This window comes from Mandrillus leucophaeus, unplaced genomic scaffold, assembly GCF_000951045.1.
Source record: "Mandrillus leucophaeus isolate KB7577 unplaced genomic scaffold, Mleu.le_1.0 Scaffold538, whole genome shotgun sequence".
NCBI lineage: Eukaryota > Metazoa > Chordata > Mammalia > Primates > Cercopithecidae > Mandrillus > Mandrillus leucophaeus.
The window spans coordinates 1309892-1334263 of NW_012105786.1; the positions used below are offsets into that span (position 1 = coordinate 1309892).

Consider the following 24372-nt stretch of genomic DNA (forward strand, 5'->3'; position numbering starts at 1 on the left):
TATATATGTGTGTGTGTATATATAATTGTTCTTATTTAAAAGCATGGTTTCTTTGGGGTTTCCCAGGAACAGCATAGTTTAGCAGTCAGCTGATGATGGGTTAGAGATTGTGCTTAACTACTTGCAGGCAGTAAGGCTTATATCCTTTGCTAATGAATCTTCGAGTGGGCTGGGATATGTTCTCAAAGGTCAGACAGTTTACAAGTCTACCCCAGACTTTTACTTTCTTGAAAGTTCTTATGTGTCTTCTCTGTGCATGTGGAAAGCTTCATATTCAGTCAGGGATATGTGAACAGCTAGGGCCATCTCTGGTCTCTTCTGAGTGGATGTGTAGCCTTGGGTATGTGTGCAGTCTTCCAGACTGCCAGGAATATATGAGAACTTAGATGAACTGGACTAATTCTTTGAAAAACACAAACTATCAAAACACACACAAAGAGAAATAAATAATTTAAGTAGGCCTATATTTACTAGAGATACGCAATAAATAATACATAACCTTCCAAAGCAGATAGCAGCAGACTCAGATGGTTTCTCTGGTTATTTCACCAAACAGTCAAAGAAAAAAACTATACCAATTTTCTAAAATCTCTTGTAGAATACAGAATGAACACTTCCTAACTCATTCTATGAGGCCAGCATTTTCAAGTACCAAAATCAGACAAAGAGGGCACAAGAAAGAAAAACAATAAACCAACATCTTTTATGAAAATGATAAAATAATCCTTAAGAAAATATAAGAAAGTTGAATCTAACACTGTATAAAAACAACTACAACCATACTCTGTGACCAAGTGGGGTTTATTCAAGGTTTGCAAGGCTTAATCTACATTTGAAAATTAATTAATACAATCTATCACATTAACACACTAAAAAGGAAAATTCATATAATCATATCAATCAATGCAGAAAAACCATCTGACAAAATCCAACACCCATTCATGGTAAAAACTCTCAGCAAAAACTCTCAGTAAAAAGGAGGAATTTTCTCGTCTTGATAAAGAAGATCTATTCAAAAGGCCTACAGTTAACATCATAGTTAAAGGGAAGAAACTGGGTACTTTCTCCGCAAGATTGGGAACAAAGCATATATGTCTCCTCTCACCAGTCTTATTCAACACCATACTGGAAGTCCTACTTAGTATAATACATCCAAAATAAATAAATAAATAAATAAATACACAAATGAGGAAAGAAGAAATAAAACTGCCTTTGTAGATGACACGTCTGACTCAAATGCATCATGGACATAAATATAAAATTTGAAGCCACAAAACTCTAAAAGAAAACAGGAAAAACCAAGGAGGAAAAGATGCTAAGAAGTAGTAGGAGAGGAGGACAGATAGTAGACACAGTGTGCATTTGTCAGACACTGTGCTGGGTGCCTTAGTGTTTACTGTCTCATTTAATTCTTATAGCAAGGCCTGATGCTTGACATCCCGGGTCAGATGGTGAAACTGGACAAGTCAGTCTATGTAGAAAACCTCCCAAAATGGACCCAAATCTCCTTCAACTAATAAACAATTATAGCAGGATACAAGGTTAATATACAAAAGTCAATTGATTTCCTATATACTTGTAATAAACAACTGGAATTTGGAATTAAAAACACAATAGCATCCCAATAGCACAAAAATGAAATGCCTAGGTAAAAATCTAACAAAATATGTACACAATCTACATGTGCAAAAGTACAAAACTCTGATGAAAGAAATAAATCTAAATAAATGAAGAGATATCCCATGTTCATGGATTAAAAGACTCAATAGTGTTAAGATGTTAATTTTTCCTAACTTGACCCATAGATTTAATAAAATTCCACTCCAAATCTAGGCAAACTATTTTTAGATAATGCCACTTTGATTCTAAAATTTATATGGAAAGGCCAAAGACCCAGAATAGACAATACAATACTGAAGAATGATGTTAAGAACTAAAATTACCTGACTTCAGGACTGTCTTAGTGTATTTGGCTATTGTAACAAAATACCTTAGACTAACTAGTATGTTTGTAAACAACATAAACTTTTTGTTTACAGTTCTGGAGGCTGGGAAGTCCAAGATCAATGTACCAGCAGATTTGGTGTCTGGTGAGGACTTGCTCTGCTTCATAGATGGCACCTTCTTGTTGTGTCCTTACATGATGGAAGGGACAAGGGAGCTTGCTTTTATAAGGGCACTAATCCTATTCATGAGAGTAGAACCCTCATGACTTAATCACTCTCCAAAGGCCCCACTTCTTAATACTATCATTAAGTTCCAGCATGTGAATTTAAGGGGGATGCCAACATTCAGACCATAGCAAAAATAACTAAACAGCTATACAGTTATAAAGACAGCATGGTATTGATAAAAGAATAGACACATAAAACAATAGAAGAGGCAAGAAAGTTTAGAAATAGATACACAAATATAGTCAACTGATCTTTGACAAATAGTAAAAGGCAATTCAATAAAGACCAGCCTTTTAACAAGTAGTACTGGAAAATTTGGATGTCCATATGCAAAATAATAATAATGAATCTAGACACAGGCCTTGACTCAAAATGCATCATGGACCTAAATGTAAAATTCAAAACTATACAACTTCTAGAAGAAAACAGGAGAAAACCAAAGAGGAGGAGATGCTAAAAAGTAGTAGGAAGGGGCAGGTAGGGAACACAGTATGCATTTGTCAGACACTGTCCTGGGTACCTTCGTGTTCATTGTTTCATCTAATCCTTATAGCACGGTCTGATTCTTGACATCCTGGGTCAGATGGTGGCACTGGAAAAGTTAGGTTCATGGGAGGGCAGGGCCAGCCTGGCACCATTCCCTGCTGTCCCTTCTGACCCCATGTGCACCTTCACTCCCTTCAGGGAACCCATTCTACAGCCTCAGACACTGGGTGATTTTCTGGCAAGGGAGTGAAAGAAATCTTCCTCCTTCTGTTCTCAAACCTAATTTATCTCCAAGTGGAGTCAGGGCCTTCTACTTAATGACATGAGTGAAAAGGCAGAAAAATGACAAAATCAGGGTGAGGGTGAATGTTCCCATCAAAGCAGAAATGATATATCAGAACCTTTTGTATTTTCCCAGAGAAGTAGGGGTTGTAGATAGCAGCAACGATGCTGCTTAAATAAAAGAAGGGTCAGCGACTTCTGAGCAATGGGAAAATGGAGTGCCTGGGAGTGCCCAAGAAAAACTGAAAGGACTGTGTGTTGGCTTTCATCCGAGGCTGATCTATGGACTTTGGGATCAGCCAGGTGTGAGTTAGAATCCCATTTCTGTGACTCACCGGTTGAGTGAAATTAGGCAAGTTCTTTATCCTCTCTGAGCCATAGTTTTCTCATTTGTAAAATAAGGACAATCCCAAATGACTAAATGATTTTAGGATTAAAACTAATCCATATGATTATCATTAAATTATATGAATATATAATCTTAATCCATGAACATTTAATCTGGTGTGTGTGTATAGCATCTGCCTTTTAAACTGTTGCTCAAAAAATAATATTTTCATTGTTACTTGCAAAGCTCAAATCAAAACTGGGCAAAAGGGAACTCCCTTCTCTGTTTGGCTACCAGGCGGTACACCTCTATGGGAACCACTAGCCTGGCCCTCCGAGTGCTGAAAGCGGGGAAACCTATCAGGGCAGGGATGGGATAGCAGATGCCAAGAAATGACCCGGTGATCCTCCCCAGGATCAGGTCTGGCCAGCCCAAAGTGTCTCTGCCCTTACTAATGCCAGAATACTTGTCAGTCTCAACCCTGTGGGCTGTGAGAAGCACCCAGTGTAATCAACCCACCTTCCATTCTGATTCCAAAAGGCTTTTACTGGGTTCCTGCCATGTGGCGGGTTTTATTCTAGATGCTGTGAATAGAGGTTGATGATGCGTGGTTGGTTTGGCGCTAGCATAGCTCAGCAACATAAAAGAGTGCAAACCACGCCTTCAAAAGCTGAGGCTTTAGCTCCAGGCGCAGCTGGCTCGGGCGGCGGGGGTTGCAGGCAGCGGTAACCGGGCCTGAACCGTGCAGGAGACAGTTCAGAGTTTCCCAGAAAACAGCTTGCTCAATGCGGGGTATCAGTTTTCCTCCTGGCACTTTACCTCTTGTACCGAGATAACTGAATTAGTAACACAGAACTCAGCTTATTCTATTGTTGGGGAATCCCAAAAACACCCCAAGGGAGAGAAAGACAAAGTGCTGCACAAAGAGACTCGCAGTCGGCGTCCGCCCTCGCTTGACCACGTCCCCCTTGAGTCCGGGGGACGCTGCACTCCCTCCAGGAGAGGATGCTGCGTCTAAGTGTAAGAGCCTCCAGTGGAAAGTCCCTGAAGCCCTCCCCCGGGCTTGAGATTTTTGCTGGCTGAAATGGAGCCTGGAAGCTCTTTTCTGTGGTTTAGATGGGGAAGGAATGGGGGAAAGAAACGGTTCGGGAAAGGGGAGAATGGAGGTGAGAACAGGGAAGGAAGGTCGCAGGAGCCCCGGACGTCAGGCTTGCAAGCCAAGTAAGCACATACCAGGCCCCAGAGGCTTTTGCAGGCTACACAACACCGAATTTCGAGAGAATCACGTTTATCTTCTCTTAAAAATTCTCATTCTGAACGATCTGGATGTGACTCAGCTCACGCAGTCGCTAGCTGTGGCACCGTGTGAGCTACTCAACCTTAGGAAGCTTGCCTTTCATCATCAGTAAAATGGGCATTATGACCTTGTGGAGTGGATTAAAAGAGCCGAAGTGCATAAAGCTCACGCAGTATCTTTTATAAGCAGTTTGTGGGTTTCCTTCCTTGAATTTCTTTCAAGCTCCCAATAGCCAACGGGAAGCTGAACACACTTTCACACTAAAAAAGGGAATTCATGGAAGTATCACCAGGTTCTGAACTATGTTTTAAGACTCAAGTCAAAAACCGAAACTGACTCACCACCTAATATGTGTGCAGCACGTGTTAGGGGCAGTTTGCTATGTGATGACTTGAATGACAGCTTCTCTCTCCTGGGACTTTCATAAATTTCCTTTGGTGTTGCCACACACTTCTGGAATTCTCCACAGTGAGCCCATTGCTGAGCCTGTTTCTGCAGCTGTTTATGAAACAAGCAGAATCTAGGGGAATAGTCAGCAAGCCTTCACCAAGTTCTTTTATGTGGGCAGCTTTTGTGGTGCGGCCAGGGTATGAGGATAAAGAGCAACTTGGAAAAGTCTGGGGAGAATTTAAGTAGCTAGAAGAATCTCTGTCCCTCAGGGAGGAAAGCTGAGAAATCGTTTCCATATTTATGTGTCAATTGCTTTGTGTCCATTTATTTGATCTTCCTTACAAAATTTTGCATAGTAGAAAATTTTATCCTCATTTTGCAGATGAGGAAACTGAAGCTTAGAGAGCTTAGGTCACTTACCCAAGTTCATCCAGGTCATAAAGTGTCAGGTCTGGATTTAAATCAGGTTAAGAGTCCAGTACCTTTTTCTTGTTTATATCATGCTGCCTTTCCCTAGAAGCCAAAATTTCTAGAAAGGGACTGCAGTGACAAAGCAGCACATTTTCCCATGTTCTTTGCTCTTGATCCCTACCTACTCTTTTCCCAGAAATAGACGATAAAGCCACCAGGATACCTGAGACAGCCTTGGTCATCTTTGTACCGTAGCCAGCACAGTGGAGTTTTGCCTAGTTACCTTCCCATCCGATTTTAGAAGAAAGAACACTATACTTGCCAGCTCAGTACAGCATATCTCTTGCTCTGTTTTCTCCCCAGCAGGAACCCGAGGGTCTGTCTCTTTATGTGTTATCATCAGACTGGTAAAGAGTTACCTGTGTCAGCAAAGAAGAAAAGAGCTTTGATGTGAGTTCAGCACATAAGAAAGTCTTCACTGCTGTCATGCTCTGGCTTGAGCTCTGTCTTTCATCAGGTTCCCCATGACCCACCACTGCCTGCCAAGATGAATGTAAATGAAGCCGAAGTCTCACAGGGTAAATTCAGCTTCCCAAGACCTGCAGTTGGACAGGGTGGCAAGGAGATGATGATAATTCCATGGTTCCCAGCTTAATTTCTCTTGGGGAAGTGTATGTGGACTCTTGCTAGATCTACATAGTCCACATCATGCAGGACTCCTGTGAACATAAAAGGTAACAACAGTGAAGTGAGTGCATGTTACAAACAAGGCTCAACTCAAAGCTAACAATTCTTCTTTATTAGGATACCACTGATCAGAGCTGCAAAGTGTACTCACATTTGTCATTTCACGTCATTCTTATGTAAATCCTGTAGCTGGGCACAGCAGGAAGAAGTATTTTCATCATGGGCACTTGGCTTGCTCGAGATTACACAGAGCCATGCCTCTGGTTTCCTGGTGCGGTTCTCCTGCAGGTGACGGATGCTCCTGGGTGACATATCATGGATCTCTCTGAGATGAGATCTTCATGATTCTATATCATAGGCATCTCTTTATCTTCAAGTTGGGCAACATCAACAAGGTTCCCATGAGTATGTACCCACTGAGGCCATTCTGTTCCTCTCATCTTTTTATTTTTCTACTTGTCCTTGTTTTTCCTGAGATTTTATTTCCTTCCTAGCTGGCATACCTTTCCCTGCTGTGGTATTCAGACCTAAATAGTGTGTGCACCTATTACCTCTGCAGAGTAATTACTGTTTGGTACCATGGTAGAGTTACTGTGTCCAGATACAGTTGTGAATGCTTGGAATGTAACATTAGGAAAGACAGAATTATTGCTTGTAAGTGGATTTGTGGACATCATGGTGCTATGAGAAAACTGAGTTGAAGGTGCTCCTGCATCTTGCTGGTTAAACTAGATATAAACCAGTTGCTTAATAATTCACAGCCTATCCCATCTGTTTCCCACCCTCCTTATCTTCCAGGGACTCATTTATTGAATAACTCATTTTACATGCCCCTTTTATCATATACATTTTTATGTTCATTAGGATGTATTTATGGACTTTATATTCTATTTCACTGATTTGTCTATTCATATTTCTTCGAGTATGATAGCTTTACGTATTTTTTCTTATCTGGTAGGTATTGTTGCCCCTCATTGCTTGACTTTTTTCAGTATTTTCACAACTACTCTTACTTGTTTGATTTTCCATTTGAACCTTAGAACATAAAAAGAATCTTGTTGGTATTTGTATTGGAATTATATCAACTTTGTAGGTTAATTGAAGGACATTGGATAATTTGAGGATGCTGTCTTCCTAATCAAAATGTAGTGTGTCTTTTTATTTGTTCAAACCCTTGGGGTTCCTTCAATTTCTGCTTGCCTATCAGACATGATTCTTATGTTTATTCCTAGATATTTGATCTTGTTTTATTGTTAGGGTAAATGAGGCATTACCTTCTAGTACACCTTCTAACTGGCTGTCATCTGTATTTGTCATGGCTATTGATTTCTATATATCAATTCTTTTATTGTTGAACGTTTTGTAGTTAGTTCTTTCAGGTTTTTCACACATGTGAGTTTATCTGCCAACATAAATGATACTTACCATACTCTGATAATGTATTACTTTCAAATATTCTAATTTGTCTTTTCTAATTAGAGCTAGTATCTCTAGAATATTCAATAATAGTAGTGACAGTGTCATTTTTCCTGTCCTTACTTCAGCATAAATGCTTCTAAATACTTTGTTAGTAGGCATGATGAGCTCAGATAAAAAGCTTTTTTTTTTTTTTTTTTTTTTTTAATAATAAAACAGTATTCCTTTATTTCTACTTCAGGAAATTTTAAAATCAAGAAAACATTCTTGCTCTTTAAAATATTTTATATTTGTATATGTTTTATGATGAACATTTTAGTAGGATATTAATATGTATAATTTATAAATAAATAAATAGATATAAATATATTAGGGGATGCCAATTTTTAAAACTGATTCAAGCATAAAATAAAGTTTGGAGACTATGGGTTTAGAGGATTATAATAAATTTTTTAAATTAAAATATCACTGTTTATCACATAGAATTTAATCCTTTTTGATAATGCTGAAGATACTTCAGGATCTCTAATGCTTTAGGATCAGCATTAGGGATACTGTTTATCTTATCAGTTGGTTGAAGGTTGGTTAACTAAGGATAAGTCACTGGAAGTTCACTTGTTCGCCTCTGAAAAAGTCTGATCTTTATGGCCCTCTGAATGTCTTCCTCTATGCCAGACAGTTCCAATAAAACATCTGTAACTAGGCTCCCCTAGCCCTCCTGATCTCCCCATCATGCAGGAACTTAATATGTCCAAGATAGTGGTAGAGGGTGAGCCTGTGTGGCCTGGGCCCAGCCTCTCTGGATCATGCTCACACAAGCTGAGTGTCATGGCTGAAGGAGTGTCTTCTTCTCAGCAGAAGTGGGGTAAGAGCTGATACATCTACAGGCAGAGCAGTCAAAGGGTGGGAAGAAACCTGACCTCCTAAAGACCCACTGCCTTGCCTCAGCACAGTGGTGACTTCCTGTCGAGGACACTGCTAGAAGTCTTTCTGAGTAGATGATTCTGAAAAGTAAAGAAACACTAATATTCTTTGTAGTTACAAAAAAAGGAAAAGCTAGCTGGAGGGATAAACATCAACAGATTCTTTTTATGGGATGTCTGGCTTTCTGCAAATTTTTACTGAACCAAGACATGTGTTCTTGGTAGATTAATACATGCAGTGCAAAAACGCAAAACAATATGCTAATATATTCCGTAAAGATAATTCCCAGGCTAACTGTGGTTTGTTTTGCATTGTCAACAAGAGCAGGAGGTTGGGGGAGGAATCTCATGAACTCCTGAACCTGGAAAGTTTGGATTCCCATGAAATGACTGATCTGAAATCTAGATCTCAAATTCTCTCTCTCTCTTAATTATATAGTGAATATTGCAAATTCAATTCAACTTTAAAAGTATTTATTGAGCCCTATGAAAACACAGAAGCAATATCGGATGTAGTCTTTTAATCTATGTGGAAAATGAGTATGTGTCCATATGGAGTAGATAACAATTCAAAAAATATAGAATTGGATAACAACGTAAGAAACATAGATGGTGTTGTGAAAGGTCAGAGAACTCATGACTGATTGTTGGGATTTTATCACTAGGAGTTTCTTTAAGTACAGCAGAGCAAGAGAGGAAGAAAGACACAAGACTTTCATCCCTCTTCCATCAACAATGTTCTCAGACTACAGGCTCAATCTACAGGGGGTTTCTGAAGGTTTGTTTTGATGATCTCACCATGGAATGGGAAGGAAAGGAGAGCTACTTTTAACCAGTTTATGTACTGCCAGTGTTAATGCAAGAAAGAGAAAGTAAAAATCTGCTAGTAACTAACAAGGGTGCTTTTGGCTGCAGAATTATCAAATTTGGTGTCACTGAAGCCAAATGAGCACATGAAAGGATGCTTAACATCACTGGTCAGGGAAGTATGAATAAACCACAGTGAGATATTATTACATGTCTGTTAGAATGGCTAAAATTAAAGACTAAGACTGGCCTTCACAAGTGTTGACGAGAACATGGAGCAACTGAAACTCTTTCACTGAGAATGTAAAATGGTACAGCAGTTTGGCAGTTTATTATAAAGCTAATGTATACTTACCATGTGACACAACAATGCCACTTTGGGGTTTTTATGTCCCCCTTCCCTCACCTTTGACCCAAAATAAAAACATGTCTGCCAAAAGAATTGTATGTGATTTTTTTAAAAAAATTTTTTGAGATGGAGTCTCGCTCTGTTGCCCAGGCGGGAGTGCAGTGGCGTGATCTTGGCTCACTGCAACCTCTGCCTCCTGGGTTCAAGCGATTCTCCCACCTCAGTTTCCTGAGTAGCTGGGATTACAAGCACCCACCATCATGCCTGGCTAGTATTTGTATTTTTGTAGAGACGGGGTTTCACCATGTTGGCCAGGCTGGTCTTGAACTCCTGACATCAGGTGATCTGCCTCCCTCGGCCCCCCAAAGTGCTGGGATTACAGGCATGAGCCACTGTGCCCAGCCTGTATGTGAATGCTCATTTTAACTTTATTCATAATGTCAAACTGTAAATAACCCCAAATAGGTGAATTTATAATCAAACTATGGCACATTCAAGCTATGCAATATTACTGAGCAACAAAATGGAATGAACTATTGATATATGCAATATCATAGATGAATCTCAGAAATGTTCAGCAAATGAAGACGGACTTAAAAGAGTGCATGTTGTATGATTCCATTAATATGGTATTGTAAAAAAATTAATCTATAGTGACAGAAAGCAGATGTGTGGTTGCCTGAGGCTGGGGTGCAGGTAGGTGGGACAGCAAGTGGGAAGGAAGCCAAGGGAAGTTTTTGGAGTGATGCTCATGCTGTATATCTTGGTTGTGGTAGGGGTTACACTGGTGGGAAAATTTGTTAAAACCCATCAAACTGTACAATTAAAATTTGTGCATTTTACTGTATGTGATTTATATCTCAAAAAAGTTAATGTAAAAAGAAAATGAGGCACTCTTTCTATGAATGGGTTTTAGGGACAGGTAAACCAGTGAGAGAGAGAACATTCACTTTTGTTTTCTTTTTTAGAAAACTGAGGCTGAGTCACAGGCAGGGGCACTGTTGTGCACAATCTGCTTTGTTGCATGATTCTTTTGAGACCTGACTCAATTTATGGGCTCCTTCCTTGAGCAGAAAACTTAAGTTGAGGTCTCACTATTGTGTCCTGGGAGCGTTAGGTCACTGCATTCCTCATGGGCTCCGGGCATCCCGAGGAAGCGTCTGCTCAGGAAGCATGCTTAGCCTTGAAACCGAGAAGGGAGGTCAAAAGAGGATGCGCAGCTATTGCTTCCGCACCTCCAGTAAGTTCTTTGCTGTGTAAAGAAGCCAGGTGTTGATAATAGTCATTAATGGCCGGGCACGGTGGCTCACGCCTGTAATCCCAGCACTTTGGGAGGCCGAGGCAGGCGGATCACGAGGTCAGGGGTTCGAGACCAGCCTGACCAACATGGTGAAACCCCATCTCTACTAAAAATACAAAAATTAGCCGGGGATAGTCACGTGCGCCTGTAATCCCAGCTACTCAGGAGGCTGAGGCAGGAGAATCGCTTGAATCCGGGAGGCAGAAGTTGTAGTGAGCAGAGATTGCACCCCTGCATTCCAGCCTGGGTGACAGACTGAGACTCTGTCTCAAAAAAAAAAAAAAAAAAAAAAAAAAAGGTCGCTAATACTTAGTTGAGTGACTGTGGGAAAATCCAGATGAACTTTCCTCTCACCCACAGATTTCTCTGGCCAGTTCACGGAGACAAATGGAAGAGTTCAAGTTTGGGGGAGGGGATTTGCAATGGTTAGGTAGATCATAGTCTCAACTACTTTATGAAATGTAAATTATAGTTCTGTAGAAGTGAAAATTCACATCATTACATCAAAATAAAAAAGGAAACAAAGCACTGGTCGGGGAGGCTGGGAGGTGGGAAAGGGACCTGTACTTTCAGCTACTTGGGAGGCTGAGGTGGGAGGATCACCTGAGCCAGGAGTTCAAGGCTGCAGTGAGCTATGATTGCATCTGTGAATGGCCACTGCACTCCAGCCTGGGCAACATGGCAAGAGCCCATCTCTAAAAAAACCAAAGTATGACTATGAGCAACCCTCGTGTGGAGAATTGGTTAGTATCCTATGCAAATAAGGGTTTCTTAAGTAGTACAGGGCACCTTACTAGGCCATTCCCATGAATTTATCTCATTTAGAAACCAAACTTCCTATCCAAGGCCCATCTTAAATTACTGTTTTCCTTTCCAATGAACCATTTTTTCTCCCTATGGGAGACACTTGAATGTTCTTGGCCAATTAAACAAATTTCAAGAAGTCTTTTTTTTTTTTAGAAGTCTATCTTTTTTAGCTGCCCTAAGCACTTTTTAGAAAAATGAAAACAAAGGAAAAGGAAACAATCAAGAAGTCCCTAAGGACACTAAATTTTAAGACATTGTATGGCTCTGAATGTGGTTATTTCCTTGCTGTACAGGCTAGAGCTAGAAGTCAGTCACCTGGGCTTAGTTTTCACTATCTTAGGAACAAGGTGTGTGACCTTCGGCAAATCTAACCTCTGTACCACTTTTCTCCATGGTCAAATGATGGTGATATCATTTTCTTAACCTATCTTAGTGAGCAAAAAGGTTTCATTGAAATACTAGATGTGGTAACAGTTTGAAAAATTAAATGTTTAATAAAAATCCATGTAAAGCCAGCTTTTTACAATTAAAATTTTTAACATGTTATAAACATAATAAATGTGCTTTCACTGTATGGACTGGATCTCTAAAGCAATAAACATCATCAGTCATCTTTTACTTTTCCAATACTCTTAACAGGTTGTTAAGAATGAACCTCTGTGACTGCACTAAATCTTTTTTAAGTTTCATACTGAGGTGTTGCAGAAGTTACTTTATTATTAAAACAATAGACTGGGAACTGAAGCCTAGAAATGGGATAAGAATTATAATTTCAAGACAAAAGAAAGTAACTGAGTCACAGAAATGATACAATGATTAATCTTCGTATGTGGTCTGTACTCCATCCAATGAAGGGTGTAACAGTAAAAAATAAAGTAGAATGTACAGAGATCTGTAATGTTTTTGGAGGGAGTAAAAGAGTGTCATGAATTTGGTTTAAGGCTGGCACTGACATTGCCACAGACTCATTGTCTGATATGGCTTGGCTGTGTCCCCACCCAAATCTCATCTGGAATTGTAGCTCCCATAATTCCCATGTGTTTCGGGAGGGACCTGGCGGGAGATAATTGAATCATGGGGGTGGTTTCCCCCATACTGTTCTCATGGTAGTGAATAAGTCTCATGAGATCTCATGGTTTTAAAGGGGAAGCCCCTTTCGCTTGGCTCTCATTCTCTCTTGCCTGCCACCATGTAAGGCGTGCCTTTTGCCTTCCACCTTCTGCCATGATTGTGAGGCCCCGCCAGCCATGTGGAACTGTGAGTCCATTAAACTTCTTTTTCTTTATAAATTACCTAGTATCACGTATGTCTTTATCAGCAGCATGAAAATGGATGAACACACTGTCTCTTGTGCCTGATCTGCTAGGCTTCCCCACTTCCTGCCCTCCCCTCCCCTCTACTCTCCCTGCTCCCTAGTCCTCCTCTCCCTCTTTCTCTACTCTCTCCTTGTCACATCAAAGCTGAGGGTAGAAATTACTTTTAGTTTTTTTTTTTTTTAATGAAACTTAGGAACACGTGAAATGTTTTTCTTCTACTTGAGTTGTTTAATTTGGTTTAACAAATGTTAATTGAGCACAGGCTGCCAGGCAGGAGATACAAAGGTAAATAATACAAGGTCCTTGTCCTCACCTTACTGAAGATCTTAGGGCAGGTCAAGCTAAATGAAGACACAAAAAAGTGCTCCATGGCTTTGAGGTGGGTGAGAGCACAGCTGGCCATGTGGATCAGAAGGTTTCGTGGCAAAACATCCATCCCTTGGGCCAGGCCTTGAGTGGGAAGGGAGATTTCCATGAGTGGACATGGGGGAAGGTGGCCCCAAAGGTAGAATAAAAACCAAGCAAAGGGTAGAAAAGCGACAGGTGGGTTTTAAGCAGCACTCAATCCCGTGTGCCTGGAATGCAGACAGTGTGTGTGTGCAGTCGGGGGTGCTGGAGATCTGCTAGAAAGGCAGACTGGGTGGGAGCATGGGGAACACGAAAGGCCTGCTGAGAACTTCAGCCTTTATACTGTAGGCATTATGGAAGAAGATGGGAAAATATTGCTGTTAGTCTGCTCTTACTCACAGGACTTTATTTGCATGGATATATGCCCACTCAGTCTCCTGTTCTTTGCTTCCCTGCCCCACATAAAAACCGCTGCAGCCTCAGGACAGTGGTTTGAGAGAACCATGGTAGATTTGGCTGTGAGGATGGTCAGGAGGCAGTTTCCAACCTCCACATCAGCTGGCTCTAGTTACAGCTTGTTTCTGGAGGCCTGCATTAAGCTTCAGACCCTGACTTTGACCCCCAAGAAGAAGGATATAAAAAGGGGCTTGCTTGGATCCCTGCTCAGAGCCCACAATGACTAAGGCTCTTATTGGGACCCACCCACGACTGGAGGTGAGATGGGGGTAGGAAAAGGAGGTGCAGAGGCTGGGCAGAGCTGGATCAGAGGCTGCAGCACAGCCATCTGCACCCAGCTCAATGGGCTCGAAGGGCTGGAGTTCTTGGAAGACTCACCCTGGGGAGAAGGGCTGCTGAGGAAGTTGCTGCATGCCATTACTCGCAAGAAGTGAAGCTGAGAGGAGCTTTTCTAAATGATCCATAATAAGAAAGAAAAATGTCAATTAGTTGTGTTAGTGGAAAAACCAATATTTCATCCTCTATCCTTTCAATAGAAAATGACATTAAAAATCAATGCCATATGATGAAGCAAACAAAGAGTATGTAAAAGAAAGCATTCTAGATGTACCATGCAGTTAATAATAAAATGTTATTTTTCTGGATGTGATAATTGTGGTATTTGTCAGCTTTGAAAATTTTATAATTTGTCATGACGTCTTTTGCATTCTAAATAGTCACTCTCATACTTAATTTTGTGTTTGTAATTTTGTATTCTTTTTCTTAAGATTCTCCAAATTGTGTAAGCTTCAGGGTCCCTGAAATTTGGATTAGCCTCTGGATTGTCCCCATAATTTTAGCTCAATAAATGTTTGATTAATTACAATTGCAAAGTACACTGAGCTCCGAGGACTGAAGAACACAAGGGAAATAAAATGCATTTCAAACAAAGAGACAAAATAAATAAATGAATTAGTGGCTTGGCTGGGAAGTCACTATCGTTACAACTGGGATGTTTTAAAGATCAGGACAGTCAATGTTGGGCTCCAGATGAATTCCACACCCTACATGGTGGGGCCAGTCTGTCTGAGAGTGGCAGTCCAATTAGGGCTTAGCTATTAATGCCACAGTTATGTGGCATTAACAATTTCCAATGGCATTTCCACATGCGATTTTCAGCAGATTATTTTCCCAATTAGATTTCCCAGTTTTAAATTAGGCAGGCTGTGTAAACATAAAGTATTCAAGAAGGAGGAAAAGTATAATTTAACTCTCCCCATGCAATCTTATTTGCCAAAGCATAAGGTTACTATTGAAAAATGGACAAACAAAAAATTGTCTCAGAGCTCTAACCAAAGTCTAGGTTATTTAATAAGTAATTCCATAGTACGAGTGTGTCAATTTGCTTTATCGAGTGGAAGCATCTGAAACATTATAAAAATTTGTTTAAAAAAGAAATGTAATACTTTCCAGTTTTTTTTTTTTATCTATAAAATAATGGTTTATAGGACTGGAAAGTGTGGTGAGGAGCAGATTTTTAAAATATCACAATGCTACAAAGTTACAACTTTCAAGAGTTACAACTTCTGGCTTTCAAAATCTGAAACAGGGACACAATATAAAAAGAATGGTTTTCAAGATATTGGACAGCAAGAAAGAAAGTACAGCCACCCCTGAGAGATGGGTAACAAACAAGATGAACGTTCTAATTGTCTCAGCTTACTGCTTCAAGAGAGCATCCAGGCCCGTGTATGGAGCAGGAACACGAAAGGAGTCCAGAAGTCTCCTCGTGCTGAGGAGACACAGGGCTGAGGCTATGGAGAGACCAAAGCAGGTAGAGGGCTTGAAAGACACTTGATGTAATTCACCTTTAAAGAATATGCATGCTGTTTCAGTGTACATGGAATGTTTACCAAAATAGAACATATTCTGGGCCACAGAACAAGTCTCAACAAATCTGAACAGATTCAAGTTATCCAAACTGCTGACCATGATGGCATTAAATTAGAAATCAATTAAAGAAAGATAGGGCTGGGCGCGGTGGCTCAAGCCTGTAATCCCAGCACTTTGGGAGGCCGAGACGGGTGGATCACAAGGTCAGAAGATCGAGACCATCCTGGCTAACACGGTGAAACCCCGTCTCTACTAAAAAAATACAAAAAAACTAGCCGGGCGAGGTGGCGGGCGCCTGTAGTCCCAGCTACTCGGGAGGCTGAGGTAGGAGAATGGCGTGAACCCGGGAGGCGGAGCTTGCAGTGAGCCGAGCTCCCGCCACTGCACTCCAGCCTGGGCGACAGAGCAAGACTCCATCTCAAAAAAAAAAAAAAAAAAAAAGGCTGGGAACTAAACAGACTTTTAAATAACCCATGAATGAAAGAAAAAAGTAAAGTAGAAATTAGAAATTATTTTTCATTGAATGAACATGAAAACATAACATATCAAAATTTGTAGGATACTGCTAAGGTGGTACTTAGAAATTTATAGCACTAAATGCTTACAGTAGAAAAGAAGTGGACTAGGGATAGCATTAGGAGAAATACCTAATGTAGATGATGGGTTGATGGGTATAGCAAACCACCATGGCACATGTATACCTATGTAACAAACCTGCACGTTCTGCACATGTATCCCAGAGCTTAAAGTATAATTTAACAAAAAAGAGAAAAGAAGTAAAGTCTTACATCAATGACTTCAGCTCCCACATTAAGATACTAGAAGCGTAAATAAAACCCCAAGTAAGGAGAAGGAAGAAAATGTTAAAGTTGAGAGTGGAAATCAATGAAATAGAAAATAGAAAAAGAGAAAAATCAATGAAACCAAAAGTTGTTTCTTTGAGAAGCTCAACAACATTGATAAACTTCCAGCCATTGGTTATAATGTTACCTGTAGGGTTTTTGTTGGAAGAAACATATACAAAACAGGAAATAGGGAAAACACAAATTATGAATATTAAGAATGAAAGAGGTGGCATCACTACATATTTTATAGATAATAAAAGAATAAGGGAATATTATTAAATTTGTGCCAATACATTTGACAAATTAAATGAAATAGAAAAATAGACAAATTCTTTGAAAGATACAAACTACCAAGGATCACTCCAGAAGAAAGATAATCTAAATAGCCCTGTATCTCTTAAAAGAATTGAAGTTGAAATTGCACTTGAAAACTTCCCCCAACAAAGAAAACTCCAAGTTCAGATGGGTTCACGAGTGAATTCCACTAAATATTTAAGGGAGAAACAATATCAATTCTGCATAAAGTTTTCAAGGAAAATGAAGACGGGGGGATACTTTTCAACTCATTCCCTGAAACCAGTATTACTCTGATACCAAAACCAGAAAAAGACTTTACAAGAAAACTACACACCAATATCCATTGTAAATATTTATGCAAAAATTTAAAATAAAATTTTAGCAAATCCACTGATACAATAAAAAGAAAACATGTTAGGACTAAGTTAATTTTATCCCAGGAATGCAAGGCTGTCTTAATATTTAAAAATTCAATCAAATATAATTCATCATATAAACTAAAACAGTAAAACCATATGATCATCTCAACGAACACAAGTTTGACAAAATTCAGTATTAATTCCATTAAAAAACTCAGCAAAATAAGAACAAAAGAGAGTTCCTCAACCAGAAAAAGGGTATCTACAAAAAAACCTACAGGTAACATTATGATCAATGGCAAAAAATGGCATGCTTTCCCCTCAGATCAGAAATAAAATAAGAACGTGTGCCCTCTTATATTCAATGGTGTATTGAAAGTTCTAGTCTGTACAATAAGGCAAAAACAAAACAAAACCTTCAGATTAGAAAGAAAGAAGTAAAACTGTCTTTATTCACAACTAATATAATCACAGTTGTAGAAAATCTAATGGAATCTACAAAAAAGCTACCAGAAATAATAAGTGAGTTTAAAGAGGCTGCAGGATGCAAGATCAGTTTACACTATTGAATTTCTATATACAATAAAAAAAATCAGAAATTGAAATTGAAAATATAATATATAATAGCATCAAAATATGAAATACTTAGGAATAAGTTTGACAAAAATGTGAAAGACCTGTACATTGAAAATTGTAAAGTATTGCTGAAAGGAACTAAAGCCCTAAGTATATTAAGAGGTACACTATATTCATGGGTTGAAAGACTTAAAATTGATGTCAATTTAAATTGATCAATGTAATCCCAATAAAAAAAATCACAGCCACTTTTTTCTTGATGGAAATTTAAAAAACTAATTCTAAAATTCATATGGAAATGCAAATAACCTAGAGCAGTCAAAACAAAACAAAAGCAAAGTTGGAGGAGTAACACTACCTGGTTTCAAATCTATAAAGCTACATTAATCAACATGGTGTGGTATTGGTGTTGAGATCAATAAATAGATCAATGGAACAAAATAGAAATTCCAGAAACAGACCCATGCATATATGGAAAGCTGATTTTGAGAAAGGTACAAGGCCAAGTCTATGGAGAAACAATAGTCTTTTCAGCAGATTTGGAGGCAAAACTTCATTAGATATATTATAGAGTATTAGATAGAGGGCAAGTTTGTAAATGTAAATGTTGAAATAATTAGATATTCAAATGACAAATGAACTTCAAGCCACACTCCAGACTATATACAAAAACCAAAACGTCTCAATTTAAATAATGGGCAAAATATTTGAAGAGATACTTCACCAAAGAAGACACACAAATGACAAATAAATGCATGAGAAAATGCTCAACATCATTTGTCATTAGAGAAATACAAATTAAAACCCCTATCAGATATACTACACGCCTAGTGCAGTAGCTAAAATTAAAAACACTGACCCTACCAAGTGTTGTTAAGACAGTCAAGCAAGCGGAACTCTCAGGCACTGTTGGTGAGAATGTAAAATGGTAAAACCACTTTGGAAAACAGTTTGACTGTTTTTTATAACGGTAGATATAACATCTACCATACTTCCTACTTCTGGGTATTTATCCAAGAGAAATGAAAGTATATGTACATTCAAAGACATTTATATGAATTTTCATAGATGATTTGTTGGTTATAATCAAATACTGGAAACAGGCCAAATGTCCTATCAATAGAGGAGTGGAGAAACAAACTATGGTATATTTCTGTTATAAAATACTACTCAGAAATGAAAAGAAATGAATTATCAGTACATGTTACCACATAGATGAATCCTAAAATAATTATGCTGAGTGAAAGAAGTCAGACAAAAGGGTATATAACACATAGTTCTACTTAAATAAAATACTAGACAATGTAATCTATAATGACAGAAAGCAGATGAGTCGTTATTTGGAATGCGGGTGCAGAGAGACACGCAAGAGGGAAAGATTAGCAATGGGCATGAAGAAATATTTGAAGTGATGAAAATGTTTGTTACCTTAACTGTGGTGATGGTTTTGTGGGTGTACACATGTCAAAATTTATTAAATTATACACTTTAAATACATGCAGTTTTTTGTATGTCAATTGTATCTCAATATTTTTTAAAACTCAACCTTATGATTTGGCTTCAAGTATCTAAAGCAAAATATAGGTTGAGGGGCTTCAAAATCACAGTACTTCAAGTATTAACTTTACTTGGCTCTAAAATGTATCTTGTCTTTGTGAAATCAACTATTCTTGTTAATTTCCCAATCAACAGGCCACAGAGTCCATAACCAAAGCTTTCTCAACACACTCAGTTCAAGTAGATCAAGTCATTAAAAACAGGCTTCACTACCTTATCTTGTGGAGGAGGGGAAGGAAAAGGTGGGTATTTGAAACAAATATAAGATACAAAATACATAAATACATTGGGAATTTATGATGCAAAACTAGAAAATGTCTCTCAATATTCAAAATATAAATATAAGATTTTTCTTTACCTTTTCTCCCTTTTTCTTCTTTCTTTACTGCCCTCTACTTTTTAAAATTCTATTTTCCCTTTCCCTTGTTTCCTTTTTTACCTTCTGTCTTTCCACTCTTTCACTTCCTATAACTCAATTCTCCCATTTGCTGGCAGGATTGTACAGTGGCTGACTGCAGCATGGACTCTGGAGCAGTCCGCCCAAGTCCAAATCTTTTGCTCACAGTGTTAGACATGGTAATACCCTGTGCTTTAGCTCCCCTATCTTAAATGGGGTAATATCAAATGTTTCTTCCTCATAGGTTGCCGTGAGGTTCAAATGTGTTAATATAGGAAAAACACTTGGAATAGGTACTCACCAGGTAAGTGTTAGCATTTTACAGCCTCCATTCTACATCAGATACACTGGACTCCAATCATTAGATATAAACAGCCCTGGACTCAAAGAAAGCAGAAGTGAGATTCCAAGGGCTGGAACTCAGTCCTGGCTTGGTCACTACAGTTGTCTGACTCCAACCCTGTTACTTACACATCAACGCTTAAACCATTTATTGGTAAAATGAGTTTAGTGTAAAAGCTAACCCCATTCAGCTTGTACCACTGCTTTTTGAAATTCAAAAGTCTAAAAATATTATCAAATGAAAAGCCTTTTGATAACTTTTAGGCACAAATGAGAAGTGGCATGGATTTTCATATTACAATGAAGGCCATTTGTTATTTAGTAAGACAGATAACATCGCAATTACATGGACATCACTAAAATTTTAGTGGACCACTAAGTTACCTCTTTAATGTTTTATGAGAAATTGCAACATACAATTTGATTCTTATCTTCTGAAATCAAACATATTCAAAGTTTGGGTCAGAACTCCCCCTTTCCAAAGTTGTACACGAAGTCTCTTGAGAAGTTAGCAGTTTGGGTACCTCATCTGTGAGCGGCAGGTGTACCATCAGCTTGGACTTCGTGATCCAGCAGGAACAATCCTCATTTCAGGAACACTCTGCAGCTATTCTGTCTTCTCTGAGGTCAAGCAGCATGAGTGGTGAGTGAAGTAACCATAGAAAACCAGAGTCCCCATGGCTCACTTTGCATGAAATTCCTTGGAGTAAGTGTAATATTCTACATATAATCCTGTCATTCAAGAAAATCACTCAGTTTTTAGAAAGTAGGGGTATTTAATATAGAAACCATTTTTACTTGGCCTCATTACAGATAACTTCTTTATTTTGGTTTGTTTCCTCATCTTTATCTACACAGTACCTTTTATATATCTGTTGTGAGTAACTAAGACTAGACTAACGAGTCGAAATAAGCCATGTTTAAGTACCAACTCTTTCCACTTGTTAAGAAAGGTCTTTGGCAAGTTATTTACTCCAAGCCTCAATTATGTCATTACCTATATGGAAAGACCACCACCTCCCTCATTGGATTGGATTGAGGATTAAATTGACAAAATAGGCCAGGCGCGGTGGCTCATGCCTGTAATTCCAGCACTTTGGGAGGCCGAGGCGGGCGGATCACAAGGTCAGGAGATCGAGACCACCCTGGCTAACACAGTGAAACCCCGTCTCTACTAAAAATACAAAAAATTAGCCGGGCGTGGTGGCGGACGCCTGTAGTCCCAGCTACTCAGGAGACTGAGGCAGGAGAATGGCGTGAACCCAGGAGGCGGAGGTTGCAGTGAGCCGAGATTGCGCCACTGCACTCCAGCCTGGGCGACAGAGCCAGACTTTGTCTCAAAATAAAATAAAATAAAATAAAATAATAAATAAATAAATAAATTGACAAAATATCCTATGTATCCTCTATAGCAGGGGTCCCTAACCCTCGGGCCACAGGCTGGTAGTGGTACTGGTAACTGGCTTGTGGCCTGTTAAGAACTGGGCCTCACAGCAGGAGATGAGCAGTGGGCAAGTGAGCAAAGCTTCATCTGTATTTACAGCTGCTCCCCATTGCTCATATTACCACCTGAGTGCCTCCTCCTGTCAGATCAGTATTAGTAGGGCGAATTAGTAGGTATTAGTAGGGCGAATCCTACTGTGAACCGTGCATGTGAGGGATGTACGTTGCACACTCCTTATGAGAATCAATGCCTGATAGGTCTGCCACTGTCTCCCATCACCCCCGGATGGGACCATCTAGTTGCAGGAAAACAAGTTCAGGGCTTCCACTGGTTCTACATTATGGCAGGTTGTATAATTATTTCATTATATATTACACTGTAATAATAATAGAAATAAAGTGCACACTAAATGTAATGCACTTGAATCATTCCGAAACCATCCCCCTACCCCCGGGTCCAGGGAAAAATTGTCTTCCACGAAAATGGCCCCTGGTGCCAAAAAGGTTGGGGACCACTGCCCTATAGCACACCCTTCTAGGTTATCAGATTCTAGTCCTGTTCACGGTTTTTGAGCTATTTAGCAATTATTTCCAATGTTTTTAATTTTAAAAAATTATTTTTAAATAAAAAAAAATTTTTTTTTGAAACAGAGTTTCACTCTGTCACCCAGAGTGTAGTGGAGAGTGGAGTGGAGTGGCACAATTACAGCTCATCCCAGCCTTGACCTCCTGGGTTGAAGTAATCCTCCCACCTCAGCCACCCGAGTAGCTGTAAATACAGGCATGCACCACCACGCTCAGCTAATTTTTGTAGAGATGGGATTTCACCATGTTGCCCAGGCTCGTCTTGAACTCCTGAGCTCAATTGATCCTCCAGCCTCAGCCTCCCAAACATAATTTCTCTGATTATATATGGCTTTATAAGGAATACAGATATGACAGTATGACTCTGGAAGGGGGCATACAGCAGGGAGTTAATGCTCTTTTGAAGGGTTATTACCATAATGAGGAGGGGAATTCCCTCTGTTAATACCCATTTGTAGAAATGGCCACATGTGTCAGAAACTCCTAATTCTCTAAAGAGTGAATTATGAGTACTGCATTTCTATTGGGTCAAGCCCATATCCAGAAATAACTACGCTGATTACCCAGTCAATGGACATCAACTTGTCCATTGAAGACACATTATGAGAAACAAGAATTTTATTAAAATATAATAAATGAACACTGATTAGATCTTATGTCAGGTTCCAATTATGAGTCCTAAATCTCACTGTTACCCACCAGGAGTGTTTCTTGATAGTCCTCATAATTCATAAAGGAAGTGTTTGTACCACTCTGCCAGAATGAGTTGCTCCCACAAAACCTACAACATAGTTGATTCTATGTCATTTGCTCCTAGCTGGATTCACCTTTCTATACGTACATATTCCTTTAGCTGTTTAGAGAGCCAGAGGTATCCATAGCCTCTCAGCATATCCATGACAGAACCAGCAAGACTCTTGCCCTATCTAGCCATGAGTTTCAACATCAGACCAGTTGTCAGAGGAAAGTGGGTGAGAACCAGCTGGACTGATTCAGTATCTTGATTGACCATTATAGAAGATGGGGCTAGGGGGTTGCTTAATTTACCTACTAACCAGAATGTCTACATTAGGGCTTGAAATTTTGAGTTTATAAACGTGTGTGTGTGTGTGTGCATGTGCGTGCACACCCATGTATTTGGGACAGTAAACAGAAAATCCAAGTTTTTACTCTGATTTCCAAGATTAGGCTGATTAAGAGGTAGCAGGGAATCTTTATAGCTCACTGCTAAGTTCAACCTAGAAAATCATTTTATTTATTATTAAAAACTGGGAAATATAGGAAATAAAATAAGCTTCACAGAAACATATACTACTACTATTTTAGTGTATTCCCTACCAGATGCTCTTCTGTGCTTATTTTTATACTGTTGAGATCCTATTGTTACCTGGTGGGGGGTGGGGACGGTCCTTGCTCCCAGAGCTCTCAAGATGGTGGCAGGCCACTTTCAAAATGGCAGCGGGCCACTTCCAAGATGGTGGTAAGCCTCGTGTTCTCTGACCTGGGGTTCTTGGCCTCACAGATTCCAAAGAATGGAATCTTGGGCCATGCAGTGAGTATTATAGCTCTATTAGAAGCCCTGGGTCATGGAACAGAACCATGGAACCCAGTGACTAGTGTTCAGCTCCATTAGGATGAACCCAGGCACTTAGCTGTGCAGGAACAATAGCAAGCCTTCAGCCCAATCGGGAGTGGCAATGGGCGCCTCACTGGATCAGCATAGCGGACACTCTGCTGGATCCGGAGGGACGGAAGTCAGCGGCGGGTCTGTGACGGCGGCAAACAGCAGTGGTGGACGGCGACCGAAAGCTCAGCTCGAGCGGTAACAAAGCACGGACCAGAAGAGTGCAGTTGCAAGATTTAATAGTGAAATAGAGTGAAAACAGAGCGCCATATAAGGGGAGGGGACCCAAAGGGGGTTGCCTGCTGGCTCGAAGGCCTGGGTTTATATCCTGATCCTTGTCCCTCCCGCTGTGCTCTCAGGCAATGGATGATTGCCTATTTCTTTACCTCCTGTTTTTGCCTAGTTAGCATTTTAGTGAGCTCTCTGATTGGTGGGGTGTGGGCTAAGTTGCAAGCCCCCTGTTTAAAGGTGGATACGGCCACCTTCCCAGCTAGGCTTAGGGAGTCTTAGTCGGCCTAGGAAATCCAGCTAGTCCTGTCTCTCACTACGTATGTACTATTTTTGACTTATACTTGCACTTAAGATATTCTGTGCAGTTGCCTATATCATTTTTGTAATTTTTAATGTCAAAATGTTATTCAATTGTAGTTATATTTCAACGTGGCTGCTTTCTTACTGTTGGACATAGTGTTATGCTA

General features: G+C 39.6%; 1 protein-coding gene across 1 annotated transcript in view; it reads right to left on the bottom strand.

Annotated features, from left to right (window-relative positions):
- Positions 1-24372, bottom strand: part of RMDN2 (regulator of microtubule dynamics 2) — a 128959-nt gene that overhangs the window by 20425 nt on the left and 84162 nt on the right. The gene's annotated exons all lie outside the window — the stretch shown is intronic.